At 38.4% G+C, this 27,868-nt stretch overlaps 1 protein-coding gene across 1 annotated transcript in view; it reads right to left on the bottom strand.

Moving 5' to 3' along the window:
* Positions 1-4,924, bottom strand: part of HS3ST5 (heparan sulfate-glucosamine 3-sulfotransferase 5) — a 319,751-nt gene extending 314,827 nt beyond the window's left edge. The window contains exon 1 of the mRNA XM_072643079.1: positions 4,057-4,924. The gene's annotated coding sequence lies outside the window, so the exon portion shown is untranslated. The remainder of the gene's footprint in view (positions 1-4,056) is intronic.
* Positions 4,925-27,868: the final 22,944 nt, after the last annotated feature.

Here is a 27,868-nt window from a genome sequence, read left to right on the forward strand (position 1 = left end):
TGAAGTCCTTTCTAGCACTTCCATTCTTTGCTTCTGTCTTTCCTTTGTTGAGAGCCCTTTTATAGATAATGGAAAATCCACACAAGTTATCAAATGTTAAACAACAGTAATATTGCTAAACAACCCTTCAATTGAAACTGCAAATTGGATTTACAGGCTTCCTTTGTCCTGTTGAACTTCTGCTTGAACATTATATAGAAATCCAGGCAATTTTATATCCTTTGGAGCCCACAATTTACAATTCAATCTTTTTGATGAGTTTTATCTACTCTGAAATCTCTTTGTCCTTAGATCAGTGATTTCCAAATGTGGTTCTTAATAACTTGTTTTTATTGAGCTTCTGCCCTAAAGGTTAAGATACCATCATAATCCATAGAAACAAAGATTGATCCTAACCAAGCAATGATGAGAACAAGAGTCAGCAAAATGTGGCCACAAAGATGTGTGTACTAGATTTCTGATTAAGAGTGACTGCACATTTGTTATCTGTAGCGGCATTATAAACTGGAAATTACACTGTTATAGTATTCCAGTTTGTGAAAAATTAGCAAATAATTAAAATAAACTTTTAAGCCTCCTCTCTCTCTCCCCTCTCCTCCTTCACCCCTTAACAAGACAGGACATGAGTTAGGATAAGCTTGATTCATATGAGTACTTTTCTTACAACTTTTAACTTGTAGGCTCTCTCTCCTCTGAAACAACTTATCTTTCCTTAAAATTAACCACAGCATCAGCAACAACCACAAACAATAGTTTGAAGAAAATTCCATTCCTACTAAATCATACTAATCCTAATGAAATTTTAATCATTTTCATTTTAGAAGTTTCTAGAACAAAATATTGTGAAGAAACCCAATAATAAAAGATCTTGCACTGGAAAAATAAGCCAGTGATGTATCTATAACTGTAATATAACTTCAGTGGGTTCAGTACTAGTGTTGTTACTCATAATTTATGCCTAAGGAGTAACTGAAGAATAATTGTCACAAACCATCACCCCAACCTTCCCCTCCCCTCAGTTCCCAAAATATACTAATAACTAAGAAACTATTCTGCAGGTGCTACTTACTTTCATGTTACCCTGAGGAATAATTTTATTCATGAATGATGTTCTTAGAATAGAGCCAACCCTGCCAGGCATGATGTTGAGAAAGACTCTTCAGTTAGATTTCTATAAGGCGGTACTTCTCTAACTAATACTAAACAATACCCATTAAATCAGATTACTCATTAGCATATAATTACATAATCTTTAAAATCTGAAGTTGCAGAGAGATGAGAAAAGATAAGGAGTAACTTTTTTCAGCTTTAGAGCTTTACTTTTCAACGCAATTGGAACACAAATTTACTCATAAATCAGAACAAGTGACACATTTGGCCCAGTGACAGTTCAGAACAGGGCTTGCAGGTACCAGCTTAAACTGTTAGTACATAAATGTTTACTGTTAAATATTTTAATATCAAATAGGATTTAATAATCAATAATTCAATTTTAATTTATTTGACTCATAAAAATGAGCACATGCATGAATTTCAAACAAGAAATATAATTAATTTTCTGAAACTGGATCACATACAGCACAATAAGTTTGGAATGATAAAATGTATTTAATATTGAAAGCAAAATTGAATAGTAGATGTCACAAATGATTTGGATTCATTCAATCAACATTTAATCACCTATTAAGTGCAAGATCTTGTGTTTAATAGTAAGGCAAATGTTTGTGGTTTTTTTCCACATTCAAAGTAGTTTTTTCTATTATAACCTTAGTAACTATCTTCAGTCAACTTTCAGTAAGGAAAGGGTAGAGATCTATTTTTTTTAAAGACTTCCCCCCCCTCCTTTTAAAAAAAAATCTTTAATGTATCCTTCACAGCACACTGAATAGTGCTTTGTATATAGTAGAGGCTTTTAAAAAATAGTTGAATGAATGAAAATTCAGGGAGCAATAAGGTAGTTCATTCAAAAGTATTTGAGAAGACTTGTAAGTAACCATGACTCCGGTTCACACATATTAAAACACTATAAACAGAACATTCTCGTTGAAGAAATCAAAGGTAGTCATTTTTAAAACATTAAATTTAAGTACTGAGGTCATACTTGACCTAGAAAAAACTGTAATCTGAGCTCATGCTGTGAACCTCCATTTACTCTAGCCCTCATAATTTTCCATAAAATCTGCTTAGTAGCCTATTTGATAATATTCCTTTAAATTATTAATAAGCAACATTATGTTTCACTCATGCACACATTGAAAGAGTCCAAAAGTAACCTGAAAGTTACTAGTAGAGTTTTCTTTCCCTTTTAAGGTTCCTAATCACTAACTTACCTTAAAGTTCAGCCAACTACCTCCTACTCACTTAAGATTCCTTGAAAATATCTTCTGCTACCTTGAATAGTCAAGGAACTTTATTAGGCAAAAGCTCCAGATGATTACTCTAGTAATTCATAATTAGTTGAAACTTGGGCATCTTGGAAACAGCTGAAGGGAGACTATAAGTTTGAAACATTTTCTCTTTTGATGAGACTCACATGGAAGAAATATTTAGATGACCAAATCGTAATTTGGCAAATGGGTAGCTGATATCTATTAAAAGACCCTTTTAATATAGAAAAGGAAAAAAAAAACTTTTGCTATCCAATATCAGTAATGTCTTCTCATCTTTTCATCCTCTCAAAAGGAATCCTATGTGAACTACATTTTAACTTGGGTAACATTTTTCAGTGGTACCCCTAAAGCCCTGAAAAATACTGAAACTGCTGAGTAAAACCACTTTAGAATCAACAGCAATCACTAGCTTTAGATTACTGCCAACAAATCAAGCAGAGTAGTTTAGAAAGGACAACCTTGACTAAAGGGGACCTACCCTACTCCTTGCCTTATAGTCCCTGCCCCCACCTTGTCGCTTTCTCTGATATTTACTCAGCAGAGTTCACATAAATCAGAGAGGAGCTACAGCGCAATTAAATGTATTCTTGATGTAATTTGATTTAAAGCACTTTGCAAATATTAAAGCTCCCCTTAAGGGATCAATATTTTCTACGGAGAACTGGCATTGTTATTATTATTATTATGTTTAAAAGTGAGAGTGAGTAAAGGCTCGCGAGGGTAGGGGAACACCCTTCATTCAGCAGACGTCTGGCTGACCTGGAGAGAACAGCCAGAGTGTAGCGACCACAAGGGTCAGGTGGCTCCAGAGTTGCTGGTGAAGCACTTGCCCGCCACGCTGGTAAATTTCAATGGGCATCCTCAAGTAAAGATAAACACAGCTAAGCCTTGGTGTCCCCTTTCCCATATCTCCTACTGCAAACCCTAAGCCCTACTGCTCCCCCAGGTCACAGGAACAAGAGCCCTTATGTTTTTGTTTTTGTTTTTTTTCTTTTCCAATCAACTTGCCCCAAAGCCTTCATGATGACAGGCAGTATAAAATGCAATGGTACTGCTTCAACCATCAATCCAATCTCTAGGAGAGAGTGGGGGCAGTGGGCAGCGTTTGCGTAGATATGTATGTATGGGGTGAAGACACTTGCCTCTCTTTCCTGCCCTCTGCCTGTCCTCTACCTCAAAGCTGGAAATTCCTTTCATCCCTAAAGAACAGAAGTCGAAACTCCTCCGCAATCATATTCAGCACAAACAACTCAGAGAGGTTACAGACCACTAAGCCTCCCAACTGTTTCGAGTAACATGCTTTTCCATCAGTCTCCCAGCAAACCTCTCCCCAAACAACACCAAACCGAAACACAGTATCCTCGGTACCCATCGCAACGCCCTACTCTCTTACACACGTACTATTCGAGCCCCAGAGAAACCTGCCTAAAAGTCCTCTCCTGGGCAGCGCCCCCAGGAAACCAGACCCCAGAAAGCGGTCCCGGGGTTAAAGTTCGTAAGACCGGTTCAGCTCTCGGTTTTGTTTTTTTTTTTTTGGCCACTACTTCCTCTTTGCTGTCCCTTTCCCCCAATTTAGAAGGGATGATGAATGGTGTAACTGGTCGACCCAGCCTAGCTCTAGCTGCTGCTTGGCAGAGACTTAGTGGTCTCAGCGTGACTCACTTACCGGGCATCCTGAACCACTGCTGCTGGAGGAGAGCCGAGGTGGAGGCGACGGACGGGCTGGCGAAGGGCTCACTAATACTGTGGCCGTCTGGGTGGAGGGCAAATGTGTGGCTTCTGTGGCCAGGCTCCTAAGTTGGATGGCTTGTTTCTGAGATTGGGAGTTCAGCTCATCAGAGCGCGAGACTGAGAGTGAGTGACCGAGTGGTGATGTGTATGTATGAGCAGAGAGAGAGAGAGAGACACGCAGGCAGCGAAATATTGGGGAGGGAGGGAGGCGGGAAGGAGGGAGGAGTAGAGGTGAGAGGAGGGGGAGGAGGAAAGAAGTAGTGGAGTTTAGGACGCGTTTCCTGCACTTCCCAGAGAGGCAGAGGCCAGGTGCAGCAGGGCGCGTTCCCGCGGCTAGGACGCGGCATGGGCTGGCTCCAGAGCCCCAAAACCAGCTCTCCCAGCGCCTTGTGGCTGCGCTCGAGAGAAGGTGCGCATCCTCCTCTCCGCGTATGCACCCTGGGCTGTCCCCAGACCCTGCGCTAGGAGGGGATAAGACCCTGTTCCGCAGTGACAGCTGAAGGAGCGCCCTCCCAGAGCTCGCCCCCACCCTCTCAAAAAAAGAGCAACAGTCAAAGCAGCTTCTGGGTGGTTCTCTTCCCGCTTGGAGCCGGCGCCCGAGAGCCACTCAGCTAGCTCCAGCCTTACGGGGCGCTCCCCGCGGCGCAGCCAGAGCCGAGCTGCAGCAGGCGCCGCCCGCTCCCTCGCGCAAGCAGAGCAGCTGCGGCCGCCGCCACCTCCGCCTCCCGGAGAGGCGCCCAGCTGCGTGCGTGTCTAAGCGAGTCTCTTCCCCTCCATCACTCGGAGGGACGCACGAGGGAAGCGGGGTCCCAGGCGGCCAGCTGCAGAGTGGCTGGTGTCCACACCCCTCCCTGAGTCTTTCCCCACCCACCCCGCCCCCAGCCCTCCTCCTCCCCCCCCCTCCTCTGACTGCTCCCACTCCTTGGCTCCCCAAGACAGTGGCTGAGCAATAGCAAAAAAGGGCGGAGGAGAATCAGGAGGAGGAGAGGGGCTGCGAAGCGCAGGTGTTTCCAGTAGAGAGGCACAGGCACACGGAGACGCCGAAAAAGCAGCTTGCTGCAGGGAGAGGGCAGGGCCCTGGGAGGAGGAGGAGGAGGAGGAGGAGAAGGAGGAGGAGAATTTACCAGGAGGAGGCGGCAGCCGCGACAGAGGTCCTGAGGCTGCGGATCTACATCGCGTCCTCCAGCCTGGGCGCTGCCTGCCAGGCTCCGGGGAGCAGCGGGCAAGCAACGAGTAGGGAGACCTGAGGGCAATGCAGGACCCTTTGAGGGAATGGGGGTTACGGGGCGGGTGGGGGAATCGGAGCAATAGCGGCCCTGGAAAGCTAGAGGTCCTATGTGACCCGAGCACGGAGAATCTGCGGTCACTTCATTCTCTTTGGGGGGAAAGAAGCCAGATGCAAAGCTGCCAGTACAGGGCATCATCGGATAGGCGGACCGTGGTGGTGGAGAAGGGGCTAATGCTGAGCGCTCCCCGGCTGCTGCAGGGGCTGCCTGGGTCTGTCCTCAGCTCCCCTGCCACGTTCAGCCGGAATCGTAGGGGGCGATCACTGCAGACCTTGTGGGCAAGCGGCCACCCTAGGAACGGTTTGTCTTTTCCTTACCCTTCGAAAATACCTAATCCGAGAGATTTCTCACATTTCCAATTCGGATGGTCTCTCCTCTTCCCCTTTAACTCCACCTTGTTTCCTCAGTGAAAGGATGTGTCGGTGTGTTATTTAATTTACTCGTTGACACATTTAAATGATTCCAATAGATCCACGGAGACTCTCCTATTGCTTGTCTCCCTCACTCATCGCTAACTATCCTACCGCTGCTGTACAGCCCATGGCCACCATTGCTGACCCCCCAACTCAAGTTTTTTCTGAAAACAAAATTATTAGCGTATCATTTGTAAAGCTGTCTCTTTGGGTGATTCTGCTTAAAAAAAAAAAACAAAAACCCAACCCACACACATCCACTGCAGGCTACAGAATGAGGGGTTAATAGTCTTTAGCTAACTTTCCATAGTACAGTTGCAATATAGACAGAACCCTTTGGAGTGGGAATCGCTCTATTGCTTTATCCTTTTATGTAAGGATTGTCAAACAATGAGAAGGAGAATCGATCTTGGCATTAGGAAGGGTTGGATTGTTAAATTAGGGTTTTGTTAGAGGCTTTTTAGAACCAGCACTGGAAAGACTTTCAGGTCTTCTCCCTTAGTAGTCTGGCCTGTCCTACCCTCGTTTTCCCCTAGTGGTAATTTCAAGAAAACAAGTAACACCCCGAATGAAACTAGACATACTTTGAAAACGAAAGATCTGTAACGTGTACAAGGATTAAATTGTTGAGTGTACAATGCGAATCTGTCACTCAACCTTTGCCATACCCCACCCATCCCCGCCCCGTTATAGTGTATCCCTGACTTCTCAGTTTCCAAGATTTTAGGATTAAATAGTCACTAGTGAATGACAAAATAAAGCTGTTGGGGTTTCTGGAAGAAGTTAAATATCTAAAGTTATTTACCAACTATTCAAACAGAATAGTGAGCTCAGCCACAACAACAGAATGTGTATTGTTTAATATACTGAGCAGGAGGCAGAGTGGCTGTTTGCCAGATATGTGATCCATTAACCTCTTTAGCTCATTGTTGGCAACAATAGTATACAATCACATTCTTATGTTTGAAAGACAAGTGAATTTTCCCCCCAACTCAAATACACAATGCTACATTATAGTGTAAAAGAAGCCTTGAACAATAAAAGTAATAAGAAAGGAAAGAACAAATTTTGCTTTTTCTGAACAAATGTTGCTGTTCATTTTCTCATAGAAAAACATAATCCACAAAGGCATGACAATGATTTACAAAAGATGCATTACTTCAATTATCAGCCCTTTGAACAAGTAAATCTTATTTTAAATGTTTATTTATACTGTTTTTATTGGGTTCTTTTTTTCCCCTCTTGTGCCTGGAAAATTATTGGGAATTAGAAATGGAAACGTGAGCCTAGTTTCTTATATATCCTCCCTACTATAAAGTTGATGTTTGGTAGGGGAATCAGTTGGTGAGGAATTGTCAACAGCCTCAGCAAAACTGAGCTTAAAAGAATTCCCTAAAATGTGGCTAGTGGAAAGCAATATGGTCATAGTTGTGTTAATTCTTTAATTAACCATCCCTGCATTACCTTTCTGTGGGCTTCATTGGCCCAGTGACGTACTTAGCATGTGCAAGGTATTGCTCCACTTTCCTTGCCTAGGAGTAGTTTCAGAATCATAGAATGCCCTCATTGGAAGGAATAGAAGTGACCACCTCATCCAAACTATAAATAAAGATCAGCCTTACAACATATGTAACAATTATGTAATAAATCTAAGCCTTGCGTGAAGAATTCCAGTGAGGAGAACCTTCTAAAGCCATTCGTTCTGCTTTTGGATATGCAATAATTGGTAAGACATCTTTCTTTACATCATTCCTAAATATGCCTCTTTGCATCATCTGTCCATTACTCCTACTTCTGCCTACAGGGGCCAACCAGGAGAAGGCAAACCCTGTTTGATATGGTAGCTCTTCAAATACTTAAAAATAGCTTTCATGTTCCCTTCCCTCAATCCAGTCTTTTGTCCCCAATTCCTTCAATCAATGGCATAGGATGATTCTGAGAGCAAGATTCTCTGTCAGCTCCCAGAATTGGGATATTTTAGATGCTGGATGTCCTTACATGTTTCATTTTTAACAAGTTTGTTTTCCGTACGAAGATAGTAGAGACAAGAGAGCAAATCCTGAATCAGATTACAGGAATATGCAGTATATATGCTAAAGAAAAACAAATACAACAGAAAAATCACTAGTTGAACTAACTTGTAAAGCAATCCTTATTTTTTTTAATGTAACTTAGAAAATAGTTATAGGTTCATTAGTTTAATTCATTCACAAGAACCAATGGAAAAATTTTTTTAAAATACATATATATGTGTGTACATATACATAAGCATATACATATATGTACATATATACATACATATATATGGTGAATATAAAGAGAATGACTACAAATAAATATAAGGTAGTTAAATGCAAAGTAGTTATAGCAGGAGGGCACTAGCAGGTGAATGAGGAAAAGCATTTTGTAGAAGATAATGTTTGGATACTTGAGTTCTGACCATCAAAGAAAGGGATTCTAACAGTAGAGGGAAGGAGAGGATACATTCCAAGAATGGGAAGTTGGTGGCCAGTGAAAAAACACAGAGACAGGAGATTGAGTGCTTTGTGTGAGGAATATAGAGGTCAGTTTGGTTAGATTGCAGCGTGTGGGAGGGAAAGTAATGTACAGTGGGGATGGAAAGATAGGTTGGGGTCAAGGTTGTGAAAGGCTTTAATAGCTAAACAGAATTTATATTTTACCTAGAGGCAACAGACACCAGGGTTTATTGAGTAGGGGAGTGGCTTGGTCAGATCTGCACTTAAAGAAAAAAATAACTTTGGGAGCTGAATGGAAGACAGAGTCAAGTGAGGACAAATGAATCAGAGAGACCAATTAGAAGGCAATATCAGCAATTTATGTAAGAGGTGATTAGGGTCTGAACTAAAGTTGTGGCTGTGTGAATAGACAGGAGTTAAATGCAAGCGATATTTCAGCAGTACAAATGGCAAGATTTGGTGAGGGAGATTGAGGACTCAAGGGGAGACACAGGTTATAAACTTGACTCACTAAAGTGATAGCCCTTATGTGGCCCTTCACAGGTACAAGACTATCCTGTAGCTGTCTTTTCTATTTTTTAGCTCATTCCCAACAGTTTGTTCTAAAACTTTTCCCTCCTGTTAAGCCCTCAAACTTACTCCCTCTCTACCACCATCAGCACATTTGCAGAAAATGACTTAGTCCACTACTTTATTGAGAATGCATGGAGGCATTCCATGCCAAGTCATTCTAAGACAGCGGAGTATAGGCAGAGATCCAGCTGAACTCTTCCAAAATTCTCCTCCAAACAACTTTAAAATCAAATTTTGGAGTGGCAGAGTCAATGAAAGGTCAAAGTGAGACTTTTTTTTTCTAACTTCAGACAATTTAGGAGGTTGGCAGGAGAGGTCTTTGATACAAGGGTGGAAAGCTGACCTGTAGCACTGCAGCAGCACCAGCAGTAGATTTTGGAAGCAGCTGCAACAGTGGTAGAAGCAGCTTTGGGTGGTCTAAGTTCAGAGATGGGGGTAGGGTAGGGTCTGACAACTGGTTGGAAAGAGTTTCCTAGGGACTCTCTAGTGACTCTGGGTATATCTGGCACTAGTTAGTAGTTATTGTCCATATGCACTTCTGGATTGCAGTTCCAAGGCAGAGAAAAGTGCTAGCGCTCGTGAACGGCAGGAGAAGAGGGCACCTGGTCAAAGTTCCAGGGCCAAGAAGAATATTAGAACTTGTGGCTGAAGGAGAGTAGGTCTCTGAGGAAAGATCAGAGCTCAAACAGGGAGAAAAGTAACCACACCTTTACCAAAATCACATCAGCTTGGAAGTACAAAAAACTTTCAGACTCCCAGAACTAGCTCTCTGAAAATAGCAGCACAGAAGCTTGGGATAGTGCCTCCCCACCCCAAGGTGAGCAAAGCCCAACTTTGACATAAAGTTCAAAGTCAAGAAATAGGACAGAAAAAATGAGCAAACATCAACAAAAATAGAACCTGACCATAAAAGCTACTACAGCAGCATGATATCTGATATGATATAATATAACGTAACACAACACAACACAACATAACACAACATAACATACCATAATATTATACAATATAATATAAAGACATAAACTCCAAAGAAGACAACAATGTGAAAACAGCTACAAGCAAAAAAGAATAATGCTAAATTGAACTGAAGCCCAACAAAAATTCCTGGAAAAGTTAAAGAGATTAGAGTGGTAGAGGAAAAATTGAGTAAAGAAATGAGAATGATGCAAGAAAATTTTTAAAAATAATTTAACAGCTTAGCAAAAGATGCAGAGAAAATATTGAAGAAAAAAGTGCCTTAAAGATGGATTAAGGGTAAAAGAGGCACAAAAACGCACTGAAGAAAATAATTCCTTAAAAAACAGAATAGACTAAATGGAGATGCAGGTACAAAAATTCACTGAAAAAAAATTCCTTAGAAAGTAGAATTGGCAAGTAGAAGCTAATAACTCCACAAGACACCGAGAAACAATAATACAAAGTTAAAAGAATGAAAATATAGAAGAAAATGTGAAATATCTTGTTGGAAAAAAAAACAACTGAAATGGAAAATAGATCAAGGAGAAATAATTTAAGAATTATTGAAAGATATAATGAAGAAGATCCTAGATGTCATATTTCAAGAAATTATAAAGGAAAACCATCCCAATTTCTTAGAGTCATAAAGTAAAAAAGAAATTGACAGAATCCACCAAACAACTACTAAGAGAGTGTATCACCAAGGCAATATTCACAGCACCAAGGACAACTATGAATATGTGGTATAGTTCTGAATCACAAAATATAGCAGACTCTCCATATAGAAGGTAGAAGAAAAGCATTTATTCAGATACGAGAAAGCCACATCCCAACACCAGAAAGCCAAATCCATCATAGTAACCAAGAAGTCAATACACATTAGCATTGCAGGGGACAAAGCCATCCCCAAGCCTTCCCTCTGTTAAGTTTCCCACAAACCAGCTCCCTTAAACAAAACCACAAACAAGCTCTCCTACTCACTCTAGCTGCTGCCTAAGCTGCCTACTTTCTCTGTCCTTTCCAGTTCTGACCAGTCTGACCAACTTCTTCTCAGCTGTGCTCCAGCTCCACCTTTTTCCTGTACCATCCTTCCTGCATCACCCCTTCCTGTTCAGGAAGCTCCTCCCATCACATGTGACTTAGGCTTTCTTGTGTTTTAAACAGGTCATATGGGCCTATTAATGGGTGGGAAAGATCTTTCAATTAAATAAAATACATTAACAATACAGAGAGATCCAAAGTGAAAACTCCCAGGAATATTATAGTCAAATTCTAGGTCCCCCAGGCCAAGGAGAAAATATTTCAAATAGCCAGAGGGAAATAATTAAAATATTATGGTGCCGAGTCAAGATCACACAAGATTTAGACACTTTCACATTAAAGACTTGGAATATGATATTCTAGAGGGCAATGGAACTAGGATCACAACCAAAAATAACCTACCCAGCAAAATTAAATAGAAGACTTTAGGGGGAAATTGGATATTTAATGAAATAGAGGACTTTCAAACATTTCTGATGAAAAAACTAGAGCTGAATACAAAATTTGACAAACATGAGACTCAAGAGAAGCATAAAAAGGTAAACATGATAGAATAATTTTGAGGTACTCAATATAATTAAACCATTTACATGACTATATGAAAAGATGCTATGTGTAACTCTGAAAAACATTGTCATTATTACAACATTCAGAAGGATTCCACATAGATAAGTACATGAGTGAAAATCCATTATATTAGGATAATATAAAAAAGTAAAGGAGTAAGAAAGAGAGAAGCACTGGGAAAAAGGGGAAGAGAAAGGTAGAATGGGGAAAATTTCCTCACACAAAATAGGTGTGCAAGGAAGAACTTTTATTGTGGTGGGGAAATGGTGGGGGTGGTGGACAAAGCTTGAATTTCACTTTTACAGGAATTGGATGACAGAGGGAGAATACACACACACACAAACACACTTAGTTGTGTATAGAAATCTATCTTGCTCAGCAGAGAAATTTCTGTAACATGGTTAATATGGAAATATGCTTTGCATGACGTCACATATATAATGGATATCATTTTGCTTGCCTTCTCATTGGACAGGGGAGGTGTGGAAGGGAAAGAGTTTGGAATTCAAAATTTAAAAAAGAAAAGAATGGTAAAAATAAATAATAAATTTTAAAAAGAGAGAAAATGCATGGATGAATGAATGAAAAGCACTTATAAAAGTCAGTCCTTGACCTCAAGGAAAGACCTTAAGGACAACATATATAACAGCAGGATAGCCAGAAAGGGGTAATTTGGTCTGGGAGGTCAATGGGATAGCAGATGAAACCATAGGACAATAGGTTGAATGTACTTTTAAGGAACTGTTTAATGTTTTAAGAGCTAGAGGTGAAAAGTGGATGATGCATTATGGAATTAAATGAAGATAGCCAGAGAGCTTTAGGTAACATAGCAAGTCTGGAACTGACAAGCTAATTAATGGAGAATTCAAACAATTAGGACCAATCTAGTGTGGGAGCTAGAGAGTTGGTTGCAACAGGGGAGACACAGCATGAAAAGGACTAAAGAAAAAGCGTTCATTGACCCTTCTAACTCATAGTTATCACCCCTTTTCTTTGTTCCCCTTCACTGTAAATTCTCAGGAAATAGCTCCATACTACAACTAAAACTACCACTTCTTTTTGATTCATTTTTTAAAAATCCTTGAGATCTTACCCTTGCCTAATAATAAACTAATAAAACTAGTTTTTCAAATGATTAATGGCATTTTAAAAATATTTTTTAAATTTTTTAATCAATAAAAATTCACTTCCTCTCCCTCCCTCCTCTTTCTGCCCCAACTGAGAAAAAAAGAAAAACAAAATTCCCTGTAACAAGCATTTATAGTGAAGCAAAACAAATTTCCACATTGGCTATGTTCAAAGAATATATCTCAATCTGTACTCTGAGTCCATCTCTGTTATCAGAAGGTGGGGGACATGTTTTTTCATGAATCCTCTGAAATCATAGTTGGTTCTTGTGTTGATCAGAATTACTAACTCTCAGAGTTTTTTAGTCTTTATAATACTATTGTCACTATATAAATTTTTCTCTTGGCTCTGCATGTTTCATACTTCATAAATTAACATGTTTTCCCAGCTTTCTCCAAAACCATCCCCTCCATAATTTCTGTTGGCACAATAGTATTACATCACATTTATACACCATAACTTATTCAGTCATTCCTCAATTGATGGCTAACCCTCAGTTACCAATTCTTTATCACTGCAAAAAAGAACTCCTATAAATATTTTGTGCATCCTTACAGTTTGTTTTGATCCTTTCGTCCTTAATCTATTCTCTCATTCCTCTTTTCCTTTCCCCCTTTGCTCCTGTTTCTCTGTTGAATAAAATGTATTTCTGTATCCAACTCTATGTATTTGTATTCTTCCTTCCTTTGACCAATTCAGATGAGACTACATTCAAATGTCACTTGCTCCCCCCACATCCCAATTCTTATTTGAATAGATTTCTACTAGAGCACCTTGAGTATGTGAAATAATTTTCTCATGCTTCCTCTCCCTTCTTTCCTCCTTTCAGTGTATTCCTCTTTCTTTTTCTTTACGTTCCCATTTAAGATAAGCAAAACATAATAGAATGACTCCTAGGCTACTCTAAGTAGGCTCCTTTTATGACCTCTGATAATGACATGATTTAGAGAGAACATGTATGTCATTTCCCTATTTTATAGTGTAAACTCTTTATCCTTATTTATTCTCCTATGATTAAAAGCTAAACCCATTGGTTATTTTTTTATGTTTCTTTTGACTCTTATGTTTGCATTTCAAAGTTTCTATGCTGCCCTGTTCTTTTTATCAGGAATGTTTGAAAAAGAATAGCATTTTTTTTGTTAAAGATCCTTTTTTTCCCCTGAATGATTATACTTAGTTTTGCAAGGTAAATTATTCTTGGTTTTAAGCCTATATGCTTAGTTTTTGGAATAACATATTCTAAGCTCTCCATTCCTTTATAGTGATTTTACCAGCTTCCTAAAATCCTATCTTTTTCAAGAAGACTTTTCCAATCTCCCTTAATTCTAATGCCCTCTCTCTGATGATTATTTGGCTCTCCCTTTTTGGATTATTTATATTATAAATTTATGTTGTATAAAATTTGATTGTACATAGTTGTTTGCATGTTGTCTCCCCCATTAGACCATGAGCTCCTTGAGAGCAGGGACTGTCTTTTGCCTTTCTTTATTGCCACAGTGCTTAACCACAAGGTCTAGCATGTTTAGAAACTTAATAAATGTTTGTTGAATGGTGACGGCTAAATCACATGTGATCATGACTTTAGCTCCTTGCCACTTAAATTTCTTTTGTTTTCTGATTGATGTGTATATGTATGTATACATATATGTAAAATATACACATATGTATGTACACACACATATATATGGATGTATATACACATATACATATCTATATCTATATAGATATATCCTTAAAACTCTGAATTTTGGATATAATGTTCTTTAAATTTTGTGATTTCTTGTAGAAGATGATCAGGAGATTTTTTTTCTTTTAAATAACTTTGGTTTTAAGAGAGCTTCAAAATTTATTTTCATGCTTTTTTGAAATATGATATCTAATCTCTTTTTTTGATCATGACTTTCAGGTAGTCCAATGATTCTTGCATTTTTATCCTCAATCTGTTTTCAGATCAGTTGTATTTACTGTAATATGCTTTATGCTTTCTTCTATTTTTGAGTTTCCTGACTGCTTTTAATGTTTCTTATTGTCTTATGGAGACATTGTTTTCTATTTGGTCCATTCTCATTATCAGTATCCTTGTGTTTTTCCTGAGGCTTTGTAGATATTTTGAAGTGATTTCCTTCTTTTGAGTTTGTGTCTTGAATATCCCTGTTCTTGTTTTTATGGTGGAGTTTTTCTTTTGTTTGCTCATTATTCAAGAGTATTTCCTAACTTTGTTAGATCCAGGCTCTGAGGACCTTTAGAGGGAATGTTTGGGCGGAACTTATGCCCACTAGGTTTCAGCTTCTACCGCGTATTGAGTTTTGTGTTATTATTCCATGATCTTCAGGACAGTTCATGCTGGGGACCTGAAAACTTTCAATGCTTCTAAAATAGTTTGATTTACAGCAGAGTTTTATCACTACTCTCTTGATCTGAGATCTGAAAGCTCCTGACCGTGAGTTTGGGTCTAAGCCAAATAGCTGTTGTCTTTCCCTTATTTAGAGTTCTATTAGAACTCTGCCACTATCAGCCACTATCAACCAGCAAGAAATCCCTGACAACTGAGTGGCTCCCCTTTGGTCTTGTATTGTAATACTATTGATTTTGTTGCAGGCTTCAGAATGGATTGTGGGCTAGAAATTAGCCCTTCCTGAGGTCTGCTGAGGCTCCACTCCTGAGATCAGAGCTACATAGCTGCTGCTTGCTTCTGAATTTGTTCATTGTGTGGCACATAGTCTAGGGCCTGTGATCACTCCTTACTCTGGAATCTACCCTTAGGTACAATTCCCCTCCTTAGTTTACCCTGAATCTGTGACCCAGAACTGGGGAGTGAGCAACAGAGATGCCAGTTGACACTTATTCATGGACCCTGAAAACGTTTGTGCCCTCTGTGTTGGATTTGGGACCTTTTCTTGCCCCCTATCCCCACCCCCAGCCTCTCCCTGTATTGGAATGCTCAGCAAATCCAGTCCTGCCTACACGTCATCCCCAGTGTCAACTGATTATCTTCCCTTGGCCCACCTAGACTGGAAAAGTGGACCACTGTGATTTTTTCCTGTAATTTCCTAAGCAGAACTTGACCTGGCACATTTTCTAGATGTGTATGGAGGAGTTGTGAGGTAAGTCTTGGCTGTGTTTTTTTCCTGATATTTTGCTGTCTTTTCAGTGACTTTCTAATCATAAAATTCAGTGACCTTTTTCCCCCTCAGTCTTTATTCTAATTGACTTCTTTGTGGTATTTGAAGTTCTTGATCAATTAATCCACTGCACTGGATATATTCTCCCTTGGCTTCCGAGATAACCACCTTTTTTTACTGTTCTATTATCAAACCAATCAATCATTAATAAGTTATTAATATTTATTATATATGAAGTTCTGTGCTAACTGATAGATATAAAAAGAAAAGAGTGATAAGTAGTCTGTATTCTTAAGGAATTTTATATTCTAATGAGAAAGACAATATATACTTATGTGAGTATATACCTAAGGGGTGTGTGTGGAATCTGGCTAATCTCAGCTTTTATGAGCATTCATATCATACTTGATTGAATCAATTCCCATTGTTTCTGGTATGCTCACCATGTTAAGAAGGGAAGCCTGAACTGGATCTGAGAATGCATTCAAAAGCTACTGACAAAGAGTTTTTTGTTTGTTTGTTTTGTTTTTAAATTTTTTTCCTGCTTGGCTGTAATTGAGGGAAGACATATACCTGTATGCTTCCAGGTAGGTAAGAGAAACCTTAAGTCTTAGTCTACCCATCTAAGTCCATGAATGGCCATGTATATGGGCCTCTGTTTTTTACCTCTTTACATGTGTGTTATCCCCCCTCTCCCTTTTAGGTGGAGTATTGCTCATGTCTTTGTCCTTGTGAGTTTCTAAAGTTGGGAGAGCAAATCACCACAGTTCCAGTCCTGAAAATCACATTCAGAGTTTGTTTTAAGTTAAGGTAGCCCTAAGGAGCAGGATCCAAGCCCAGTTGCAGCTGAGGCAGTGAGGATACTGACTTACCTGACTATTATACTATATTTGAAAGTGAACTTGGTGACTGTAGCATATGCAACAGCAGCTTTCATTTGAAGTTCAGGCTCCCCAAAGACTGAGATGGTCTAGGGGAGAGGGTGCCTCTAAATTCTGTGGGGAAATATTTGTCCTTCTTACAATAGCTTCTGAATACATATCCCTTTGTAAAAGCTGTTCGATGTTAACTGGTTAAATTAAATTGGGCTAATAATTGTTGGGAGGTGATATTGGAGAAAATATACCAGAATGAATGCTTGAATAAAAAGCTTGAAAAGACACCCTGAAGGTGGCCAAACAAGCATTTGATTATCAATTTTAGAGTCATCTACATAAACATCATAAGGGCATCTAGGTGGCACAGTGGATAGAGTGCTGGGCCTGGAGTCCTCAGATACTTACTAACTGTGTGACCCTGGGCAAGTTGCTTAACACTGTTTGCTTCAGTCTTCTCATCTATAAAATAAGCTACAGAAGGAAATGGCGAACCACTATGGTATCTCTGCCAAGAAAACCCCAAAATGGGATCATGAAGAGTTGGACACAACTAAAACAACTGAACAACAACAACAACACATAGAAATCATTGTTGAATATATGAGAGCTAATGAATGAAATGAGTATGAAAGAAAAAGTGAAGTGGGCCCATGATAGAAATACTTTGGACATGCATAGTAATTGGTAAAGCATCCATAATAATATAAAAAAGTATAGTTGGAAGGAGTAGTCACCAGAGGTCTGAGGAGACCTAGAAGAAAGTAGAGTCAAAAAGCTGAGGTTGGAGGTGTATATAGGTAAGATGATGTCCAAAACTGTCAAAGGCTACATAAACATGAAGGAGGGTAAGGACTATGAAAGGCAAGAAATCAGAACAGTAGCAAAGGTATAGGATAGAAAGAGGAAAGCACAGGGCATATTTGGAGCACATAGAGCAGTCTGTTCTGGAAAGTAATCTGAGAGATAAAGCTCTAAGGGTAAAGGAGTAGTCATAGGAGTTTGATAATAATGGATCATGATTATTCTCTTGAATTTTATTCAGACCTTAGCTAGTCACCTTGAATTTCTTGTTCTCATTTTTGTAAAGGGCTTAGAACACTGATTCCTTATTCCATTTGTACATGAAAAGGCTAGGAATCTTTGAGGATTGGTAAACATTGAAATTGCCTTTCTCAGTGATTGTGGGTAAGTGGGAAACAAGGTACTTAAAGGAAAAGGAGAAGACGCTGTTGATCATGGTCATGTGATCATTATCAAGATCATGAAGCCAAAAGTTGAGTTGACTAGAGTTCTCCAGAGCAAGGACCCAGCACATGAGATAAGCAGAGACATCCATTGGTCCTAAGATGTGGGCTTTGGTTCTTTCAAAAATTCTACAACTGTACCCTAGGCCATTATGTCAGTTGATACTCAAACTGAAGAAGGTGGGAACTAGAGCAAATATTGAATCAGCACCAATTGGATCAGCATCTGGTAGCATCTAAATGTAACAGCACCTGACAAACACTTGAGACCAAGTTCCCTAGGAATCATAGGAGGATATTTGTAGCCCTATTAAAGTTACGAATTGCCCTTCCTCACATGTACTTCCAAACATATACTCTAAAATATTACTAGGAATTGAAGTCCATCTCACTGGCCTACAGAAAATTTAATTTTCTTCCTTTTCTCTGGGTGGGTGGGTGCAATAAGACTGTCCTTTTTCAGTTCTGTGGCATTCCACTTGTTCCCCATAAATTTTCAAATCTCTGTGCTTCAATAAATATTCCATTCATTTGTTCTTCCAGCCACTTGCAAAGTTAACTTATCTGGACTAGGTGACTTGAACTCATCAAAGACTCCAATTTCTCCTTCTCCCTTTTGTCTTTTCCCTCCTATTTCCCTGTTGAATGAAATGTATTTTTGTACCCAACTGAATGTATATATTCTTTCCTCTTTTGGCCAGTTCAGAAGAAAATAAAGTTCAAATGTTAATTGCTCCCCTTACCCTTTCTTCCTTGTTTGTATATATCTACTTGTGTACCCCAAGTGTGTGAGATAATTTTTTCTAACCTTCTTTTCCTTACTCATCTCTAATGTATTACTCTCTGTCCATTTCCATACTTATTTTAAGATTATGAAAACATAATAAAATCACTTCCAGGTCTTCTATCTAATTAGCCTCCCTCAATTATCCCAGATGATCATAGTGTGCTGAGTAAACACATGCATTACCTCTCCATGTTAGAAGATCATCTGTTTATCCTTCTTTAGTCCTTTCTCATTGTTTGTTTGTGTTTAGCTTTTTATTTCTCTTCTTATGTATGAACTTCAAAGTCACTACATAGCTCTGGTCTTTTCATCAGGAAATGCTTGGAATTTCTCTATTTCATTAAAAATCCACTTTCCCCCTATAGGTTTATACTCAGTGTTTCTGGGTAAGTCATTCTTGACTTTTGCCTTATGAAATATATTCTAAACTCTCCTCTCCTTGATAGATAGCTGTTAAATATGTGTAATCCTGACTATGGCTCATTAGTATGTGGATTCATTCTTTCTGGTTGCTGGAAGTATTTTTCTTTGCTCTTGAATGCTTTGGACTTTGACATCCTGGAGTTTCATTTTGGGGGTTTTTTTTGGTTATTGTTTTTTAAAGAGGTGACCGGGAATTGTTTCTATTTCTATTTTCTTTTAATATTTCTTGAAATATAGTGTCTAGGCTCTTTTTTGTTGTTGTTGTTGTTATAGGCTTTCTTCTAAGTCCAAGACTTTAAGTTTAGCATCATAGCTTTTGAGGATGGTCATTAGGGGAGAGAGTTCACTGAAGGAATAGGATGGTCATCTTATTAACCACAAGTGCATTTCTCTTACAGAGAAGTCTCAACCATAGAGAAACATTATGGCATTATAAGTATGAAGGACTATATATGTCTCCCTGGAATGGGGATGCATCACTAGAGAGGGAAGCAGAATGATTTTTGTATTCCTTTGTGTAATGTGTTTTATTTTTACTTTTTTCCCATGAAGGGTAAAATAAAGCTTGTTCTATACCCAACGTGTATTGTCAGCTTTAGTACTTTCCTAAGAGCTAAGAATCGTGTTCTCATTTTTGTAAAGGGCCTAGAACATTGATACCATATCCATTTGCATATGAAAAGGGGAATGGTAAACATTGAAACTGCTTTTCTCAGTGATTGTGGGTAAGTGAGAAACAGGGTACTTAAAGGAAAAGGAGAAGTTGTTGTTGATCATGGTCATGTGATCATTATCAAGATCATGAAGCCAAAGGTTGAGGGCTAGAGTTCTCCAGAGCAAGGATCCAGCACATGAGATGAGCAGAGATAACCACTGATCTAGGGTGTGGGCTCTGGTTCTTTCAAAAATTCTACAGCTGTACCCTAGGCCATTATGTCAGTTGATAGTCAAAGTGAAGAAAGTGGGAACTAGAGCAAATATTGAATCAGCACCAATTGGAGCAGCATCTGGTAGCATCTAAATGTAACAGCACCTGACAATGACTTGAGACCAAGGTCCCTAGGAATCATAGGAGGACATTTATAGCCAGGCTTTTGGTTTTCTAATGGTTCTTAATTTTTTCTCCCTGATCTATTTTTAGGTGATTTGGTTTTGCTATAAGATTCTTCAGTTTTTCTTCTTTTTCCTGTCTTTTCATTTTATTTTAACATTTTTTTTGTTTTCATGGAATCACTGACTTCTTTTTTATCCATCCATCAGGGAGTAAGTAGCTTGGGCAAGGTTCCTGTATCTTTTGTGCCAAACTATTAATTCCTTTTCCAATTCCTTCTTCCATACTTCTCATTTCTTTTTAGTTCGTCCTGTTTCCAGGACCATTGCACTATCCATTGCTCCACCCTGCTGCCCCAACATTTAGTATAGCACCAAAGAACTCCATAGTCTACTAAGACATAGTTTTATTAGAAAAATAAAGTTGATAGTGACTCTCTTTCCTCCTGAATCAGGAAAAAAATTATTAGGTGTACAATATTTAAGAATTTTGGCAAGTATTTACTATGTTTGAGAATCCAATTTCATCAGTTGTGATTGTAGTATCTGACCAGGAATGAAATGAAGACATGTTCTTATACAGAGCACAGAAATCTATACTGAGATAATTGGTGATGTCTAGAGGGTATATAAATGAATATCTTGGTCAGTTTGATAAAGTTAAGGATTTCACCTTTGTTCTGTCATTAAAAACATTTCCGTATGAAATTTGTGGACATTTTGAAAATTCTGTGTTGAGAATAATTGTTCAGTCCTAGCTTTTAAAAACAATTTCATCAAATCCTTGTTATGAGTAGTGCCCTTGGACTTTAGCATCGCTTCTGCCAGGGAGATGAAAGAACCAGCTTGGAGCTTGGCTGAGAAAACACTCCCAGAGAAGAGGATAGAATCTCTGGTAGGGTGGTGTTGGTGATGAATCCCGCACACCCAATCCCTCAGAGGTAGCACCTGTAGAGAGGCAGTAGTAGAACTCTCAGTCACAGAAGTCTCCAGGATGTAAATTCAGTAGAGGAAAGAGTCCAGTTTTATCTATGAAGACCCAATGTCAGGGAATCCATGTAGTTCCCAGGAGGAGGACCACATAGCCCTAGGTGAGGGATAAAAGTTGGGAATTTTATGGGATACTTGTAAATCCCTAGATTCAGACTCCTGAAAGGTCAGGAGTAACCATGTGACCTCAGAACTCAAGAATCAGCAAAGAAGCAGTGCCATCATGTTGAAGAGCAGATAGAGACTTTGCCTTCTGCTATTATTGTAAATCAGGTGCACTGTATAGGTCCCATGGGAAAAGGGTTTGATCATCAGCAAGATCAATCCTAAGAGTAATTTTTTTTCTTCTAAGTCCAAGACTTCAAGTTTAGCACTATAGCTTTTGAGGATGGTATGGGTCATTAGGGGAGAGAGTTCACCGAAGGATGAGGATGGTTATCTTATTAACCACAAGTGCATTTTTCTGATAGAGAAGTATCAACCACAGAGAAACTTTATGGCATTATAGTTTGAAGGACTATATATGTCTCACTGGAATGGAGATCCATTACTGGAGAGGGAAGTAGAATGATTCTTGACTACTTTTGTATTCTTCTGAGTACTATGTATTTTCTTTTTACTTTTTTTTCCTTGAAGGGTAAAATAAAGCTTGTCCTATAGCCAAAGTGTATTATCAGCCTTAGTGCTTTCCTAAGGAGATGAGTCTTTTTTTAGTGACATCTACTCTAACCCATACACAATTTATGCTCTTATGTTCATTCCTAAGAAACTCCTTGGAGGGGGGGGAAGGAGGGTGAACTCATTAAATGAATCACATTAACAGGTTACCAGGGAAACCTAGGATTGGAACATGAGTCAAAAGATGATTTGTGGGAGCTCCCTAGGATTGGATTCCATCCATGTGACCCCACAACTGGAGTTCTGGTTTACATATCACATGGTTTGTAAAAGTCATTGAAGATGAGATCATTTCAAGAATGAGTTAACAAATGAATGAATGAATGAAAAAGCTTTTATCAAATGCTTACTATGTGCAAAAAAACCTGTACTAAATATTGGGTATAGAAACAGAAAAATAAGGAGTCCTTTCTCACAAGGAGCTCATAGGCTAGTGGGGGAAGATACTACATATAAGTGTTTTCAGCTGTAAGTCAGATGGAAAAATCTCATTGTCCTTAGGAGGTAGCAGCAAAGAAGGTAGTCATGACTTTTTTATATCATTTCCACTGATAAAAATCATACCAGTTTCTGATACTGAACTACTTGACAATCCAAGGACTTTGGTAGTAAGGACTTTCTTTTTCTTGGGTCTTTAGTATCTGCGTCTGCAGCATCTATAGAAATAGTTTCCAGGAATCATTTCTGATGGAGGTTACTTCCTGGCATGATGGCTAAGGAAGTTGGATTAAAAGCAGGAGTAGAAGGATGGATGGTTCTCTGGGCCTTACAGGACATAATGTGCATATATCCTCCTGTGGTGCATAAACCAGAGGGAAGTGTCTATAAACATTCTGGAAACATTTTTCAGGACATTGAACATATGAGTATGGGAATGAGTTAGGGAATGAAAACATCAGCTCTGTATAAATGAAATATTTGGTTTACAATAACTTAAAAGGGTGGAGGTTATAGTGAGGTAAGAACATTCTAAGGAATAAGAAAAAAATTATTTTCCAACTACAAAAATTCATGTGGTATGGAATAGAAAGTTTTACTATCGTCCAAATGGGTTACATGCATGGTCCATATGAGCTGCCACTCTTGCAGAAGGATATAAAATTGATTTGGGGCTGCTTTATTCTTCCTCTACTCACTGATTGCCAACCCAGGGCTATGTACTCTTCTACTAGGCAATGAGAAATTAGTCAATTTATGATTTGTCCTAGGTCTTCTTAAGAAGTTGGATATTTGTAATGACCTCTTCCTATATTTAGACATAAGTCTGCCAGCGGAATTCTAAGCTATACTGAATTGTTAAACCTTTCTATTAAGCCATGACTAAATGGTATATGAAGTCCTAATAGGATTTAAGACTGCAAGGGACCTTAAAGATCATATAGTCTAAGATGAAGAAACCGAGGTATAGAGAGTTTAAATAACTTTCTCAAGGACACACAGCCGATAATTTGTAGAAAAGATTCCTAAAAGTAAAAAAAAAAAATTTGGTTGCTGAGAGGGGGAGAAGCTTTGAATATAAGTTCTTTTTCTGAGTTTATTAGAACTAGTATGTCCATTTTTCCCACATAGTAGCAAATGAACCAAGTCCTAACTTAGGTCATTAGTTGTATTTTTAATGAGCCTATTTTTTTCTGCTCTACCTGCCATCCACTATGTCACTTAATGATTCGCTGTGCAATTAAATAGCTATTATGTTTCACCTGAGAGGTGGCTCTGCTTTAGTAATTTTTCAGTGTAGTATGTACAATTCTTGGTTCCTCCAAATGAAAGTGCCCTTCAGAGTCCACATTCCTTGAAATTTAACACATTCCTAGGATTAGCTTCATCTAGTGGGGATTCTTGTGCTGAGTGACAAAAGGACTCTTATACAATTTGGCCTTTATAGTGAATAGCTGACAGGTGCATACGTTATTCTCATCACTTCTCATCTGACTCTCCAGTGCTGTTTAGAAAGATTGGTGCCATAAGCAGAAATAATCATAGGCATCATTCTGATGCAATTTGTAGGGTTAAATCTTCCATTTCTTGACTATGTTACTCAGAAGCCTACTGTAGCCTGAAATCCTCACCAATAAAGTCATTAATGGGTTGGACAATAAAGCCTGGGACACAATCCCCAGAAGGTTCAATTGCCCATATGTTACCTAGGAGCAGACCCTCAAGCACATTAGCAGGGATCAGTTTATCAGATTAACTTCAGGACACATGGGGTCCCCAGAGAAGGATGAGGTATTTAGATGGGTAAATTCAGTGTGTGTGTCTTGGGGGGACAGTTTGCCCAGCACTGGGTGGGAAGTAAAGAAGGTGGCACAAGGGCACAAAGCCTCTAACCAGTGAACTGAAGCCTGGAATGAGCCCTGAAGAAAGAGTAGGAATCAAATGTATCTGATGGTCCAGGTAGGATCCTAGAGTTCATCAAATGTTCCAATGATTTTAAAAAATATTTTGAACTTTATTGATGGCAATTTCCAGTTTCTACCTGAATAATTAAAATTTCTTTTCCTTGTTTTTTTAAGAAAAGTGCAGTTGAAAATATGGGGAAATATCAAAGAAGAAAAGAATAAGGCATCTAATACAAATATGTGTATTTTGATGAATTTGGGCTTCTCGTCCATAATATCATCAAATGCTGAACATTTTATTTAGGCAAAAAAAGTAAGATCAAAGAAGACTGAGTCTCAGAATCATATTATGATAAATGACTTTTGTGTTGAACAGTACTTTTCCTATTGGGGTAAAAATGTAAAATAGGGTTAGTCTATAAATAAAATATGATTCCATACTTTTTCTTATTTATGTTGAGCCCTATCTAATAAACCAGATAAACAACCTCCTGAGGCTTATAAGCTTGTAGAAGGCTACATCTGGTGACTCTGCACCTGGCTGACCTATTCAGGGAAAAGGTCAATTTAGTGCAAAAGGGCACATTTTAAAAAATCATCTCTGCAGGAGGGAATTGAGCAGCTGTCGGAGGAAAAGGTTTTCGTCATCTCATACACCATGATTACCCTTTCTGAACTCACTCCTCTCACCAGTTGTGAACTTGCTAAACATCTGTGACTACAGTATCCCTTCCCCTCTCTCTCTTCTCTCTCTCTCTCTCTCTCTCTCTCTCTCTCTCTCTCTCTCTCTCTCTCTCTCTCTCTCTCCTCTCTGTCTCTGTCTCTCTCTGTCTCTCTCTCTCTGTCTCTCTGTCTCTCTGTCTCTCTCTCTCTCTCTCTCTCTCTCTCTCTCTCTCTCTCCTTTTCTCTCTTTACCCCCTTTTTATTCCCCTTCTCTGTTAAAAAATAATTCAAGCTACTTTAAAATTTGCTTACTCTGAGCTATAGAGATAAAAGTTGTAAACAATTAAAGTTACTGTCATTTATAATACAGACTTAGGACTGGATCCCCTCCCCTTTCTTACTAATATCTCCCTCTAGTCCTGATTAAAGGATTATCCAAATGGTTCTGTTAGCTTTTAATCAGTTTCCATCAATGTAAAACATTTATCTCTTGATCATGAAATAAGTTCTTGTTTTATTCACATTAAGGAAATTTAAAATGGAGATGTCCCTTCAATGATATAATTGGGACAGACTGTCAAAGGATGAAATGTTGTTAATGTGGAAAATGAGCTGGATTTGGAATCAGAAGAACTGCGTTTGATTCTTCAATCCTGTATGTGTGAATTCATGCAAATTACTTGCACACTCTCAGTCACTCACCTGTGAAATGGAAGGTTTTAGACTCAATGACCCCTTAGAGTCTGTCTAGCTCTAATTTGTGATCTTATTCCCAGTTCAAAGTGAGATAAGCCATACTCAAGTAAAACAGTATAAAATGGTAACGTCTATGTGATAAAGAACCCTCCCATAATAATATCAACTATGGAATGAAGTTGAGACCAATTACTTCTTTCAGAAGTTGTGTGATGTCTGGTATTTAGAACTATGAGCTAACTGGACTGAAAAGCCATTGCATTTAACATTTTCTTAAAGCACAGCACCTTTTCATTCATAGCATTTTTCTTAAGTAATAATAATAATATCCACAACTTCCATTTGTAGAGCATTTTTACATTTATAAAGCTCTTACCAAATAACTTACTGGTTTGTATGGAAAGAAGTAATCAGAGGCCATTACAACTACTCCCTATAGCATTATCAGTATTTTCCTGAAAAATTCACGAGTTAGAATTATAGTCTTTGCATTTCCTCAGTCAATGTTAGCTTGACTTGACAAAAAATACGACAGATAATATGCATAGATAACATATATATTTGAGGCAATTTGAATAATTCAGGTTAGGAAATGGATTGTCAGTAAATTTTAGAATATTTGGGTCAGAATTTTCTCAAATTCTCTAAACTGATTGAATTTGGCAAATAAATGCTAACTTTCTACTGCACTTTACTCTATATGAACTTGTCCACATTGGAATGGTTTTGATTATATTGTAGGCAAAACATGAATGTGTCAGCACAGTCAATCTCATCAATGAAGAATAATTGGAAATATTTGATGTCAGCATCTAAAATTCATTTTGTGTTTAATCAAAACACTTTCGAAAAAGGCTTTAAGATCGTGTTTCAGACAGAAAAAAATGTTTTCATGTACAGTCCAAATATTTAGTTTAACAGGTGTAACTTTGCACTGATTCATGTCAAAACAAAATTACATATTAGCCAAATGCCAAACAAACTTGACATCGAGATGAGTCAGATCATTGCCATTCTGGCTCCAGACTGCAAAGTGCTTTTAAGTATTCCCACATTATGCACACCATTTCCCTAAAGAGTACAGCCTTTCAACATGCTCATCGTACAGCTAAAGTGGAGTCAGAGTAAAAAATATGGCGAATGCTCCCTTCACGTTAATTTATCATGGCTGAATTGACATAATGAATGGTGACAAATAGACCTTTTCCATCCACACAACAGTTACCATTACTTTTTGAATGGTTTCTGCTTGAGTGTCAAAAGTAGCAAGTTTAATTATACAAAATCTGAGGCATGTGGTGTGAATGCAGAGGAGAAAAAGGATTGTATGTCTACCCTGACCCTGCATCACAGGCTGGATGCTACTGTAAACACACAGATGGAAAAGGAATAAGATATTAAAAAGACCCCAAAGAAGTATAGCTCTTCATATCCTAGGAGACACTGACTCTTTTCCATTCTCCCTATGAAAGAGTGATGATTAAAATTCTAATTATATGTAAAACACTTCCCCACCTCCTCCCCCCAAATGTCCTCAACATAATTTCAAGAAGAGCTGATACTTTGATCGTGGTCTATTTAATAGAATGCCTTTGCTTGGAAGAGAAGTGTCAGTTATAATACTGTCTTTTGGGTAGTAAAATTCTTATGTAGAGCATCAATTTGATAAAGTGTGGCCCCCAAATGTAATTATTAATACCAGGCAACCATTTAGAAGTACTTGATATCTATTATATATCTGTAAGTCTAAATGGAGGTGGATCATAAGCACATAAAAGATTTTCCTTTATAGCCCAGACTTAATATATTTTTCTTATCTTACTTGATTGATTATGACATAATTCTTTGTATAATTTCACCTCTAGGAAGTAAAAAAAAAAAATTAACATTGATAATGCAAAAAGGGCTATCTTCTTGTCAAGAGCTGGAGTAGGAAGAAAACATAATTTGTTAGGCCTGTGTATTAATGACACTATTTATTTTAACTATGTATTGATTTTTTTCCCCATTCACAGCCATGAAATGAAATTTTTCAAAAGAATAACTATCACAATATTTAAAGCTATTTTGGTCAATGCCCTGTCTCTGAAAATTTAATTTGTCAAGGTTATGGGTATTTGTATGCCATATGGTACAAATTGCTCAGACTTGAATAAGGAAACTAATTAGACCTCACAAAGGCTGTATTAATGACCAACTGGAAGAGGACCCTTAACTGTGAAATCACACATTAGACAACAATGCCAAGAAATTGACAACTTCTGGTGCTATCTTGTTTGCTGGAATTTGATTTTTGCTTTACTGTTGTTGAGGCATCACAGTCCTCAGACCGTGGTTCAAATAAAGCTCTTTATAGTGGTAGTGATTGGGGCCAGGGAACCAGTGTCAGGGCACACCTAGATATCAGCCTAGAAGGCCAATTTTCCCTC

This window comes from Notamacropus eugenii, chromosome 2, assembly GCF_028372415.1.
Source record: "Notamacropus eugenii isolate mMacEug1 chromosome 2, mMacEug1.pri_v2, whole genome shotgun sequence".
NCBI lineage: Eukaryota > Metazoa > Chordata > Mammalia > Diprotodontia > Macropodidae > Notamacropus > Notamacropus eugenii.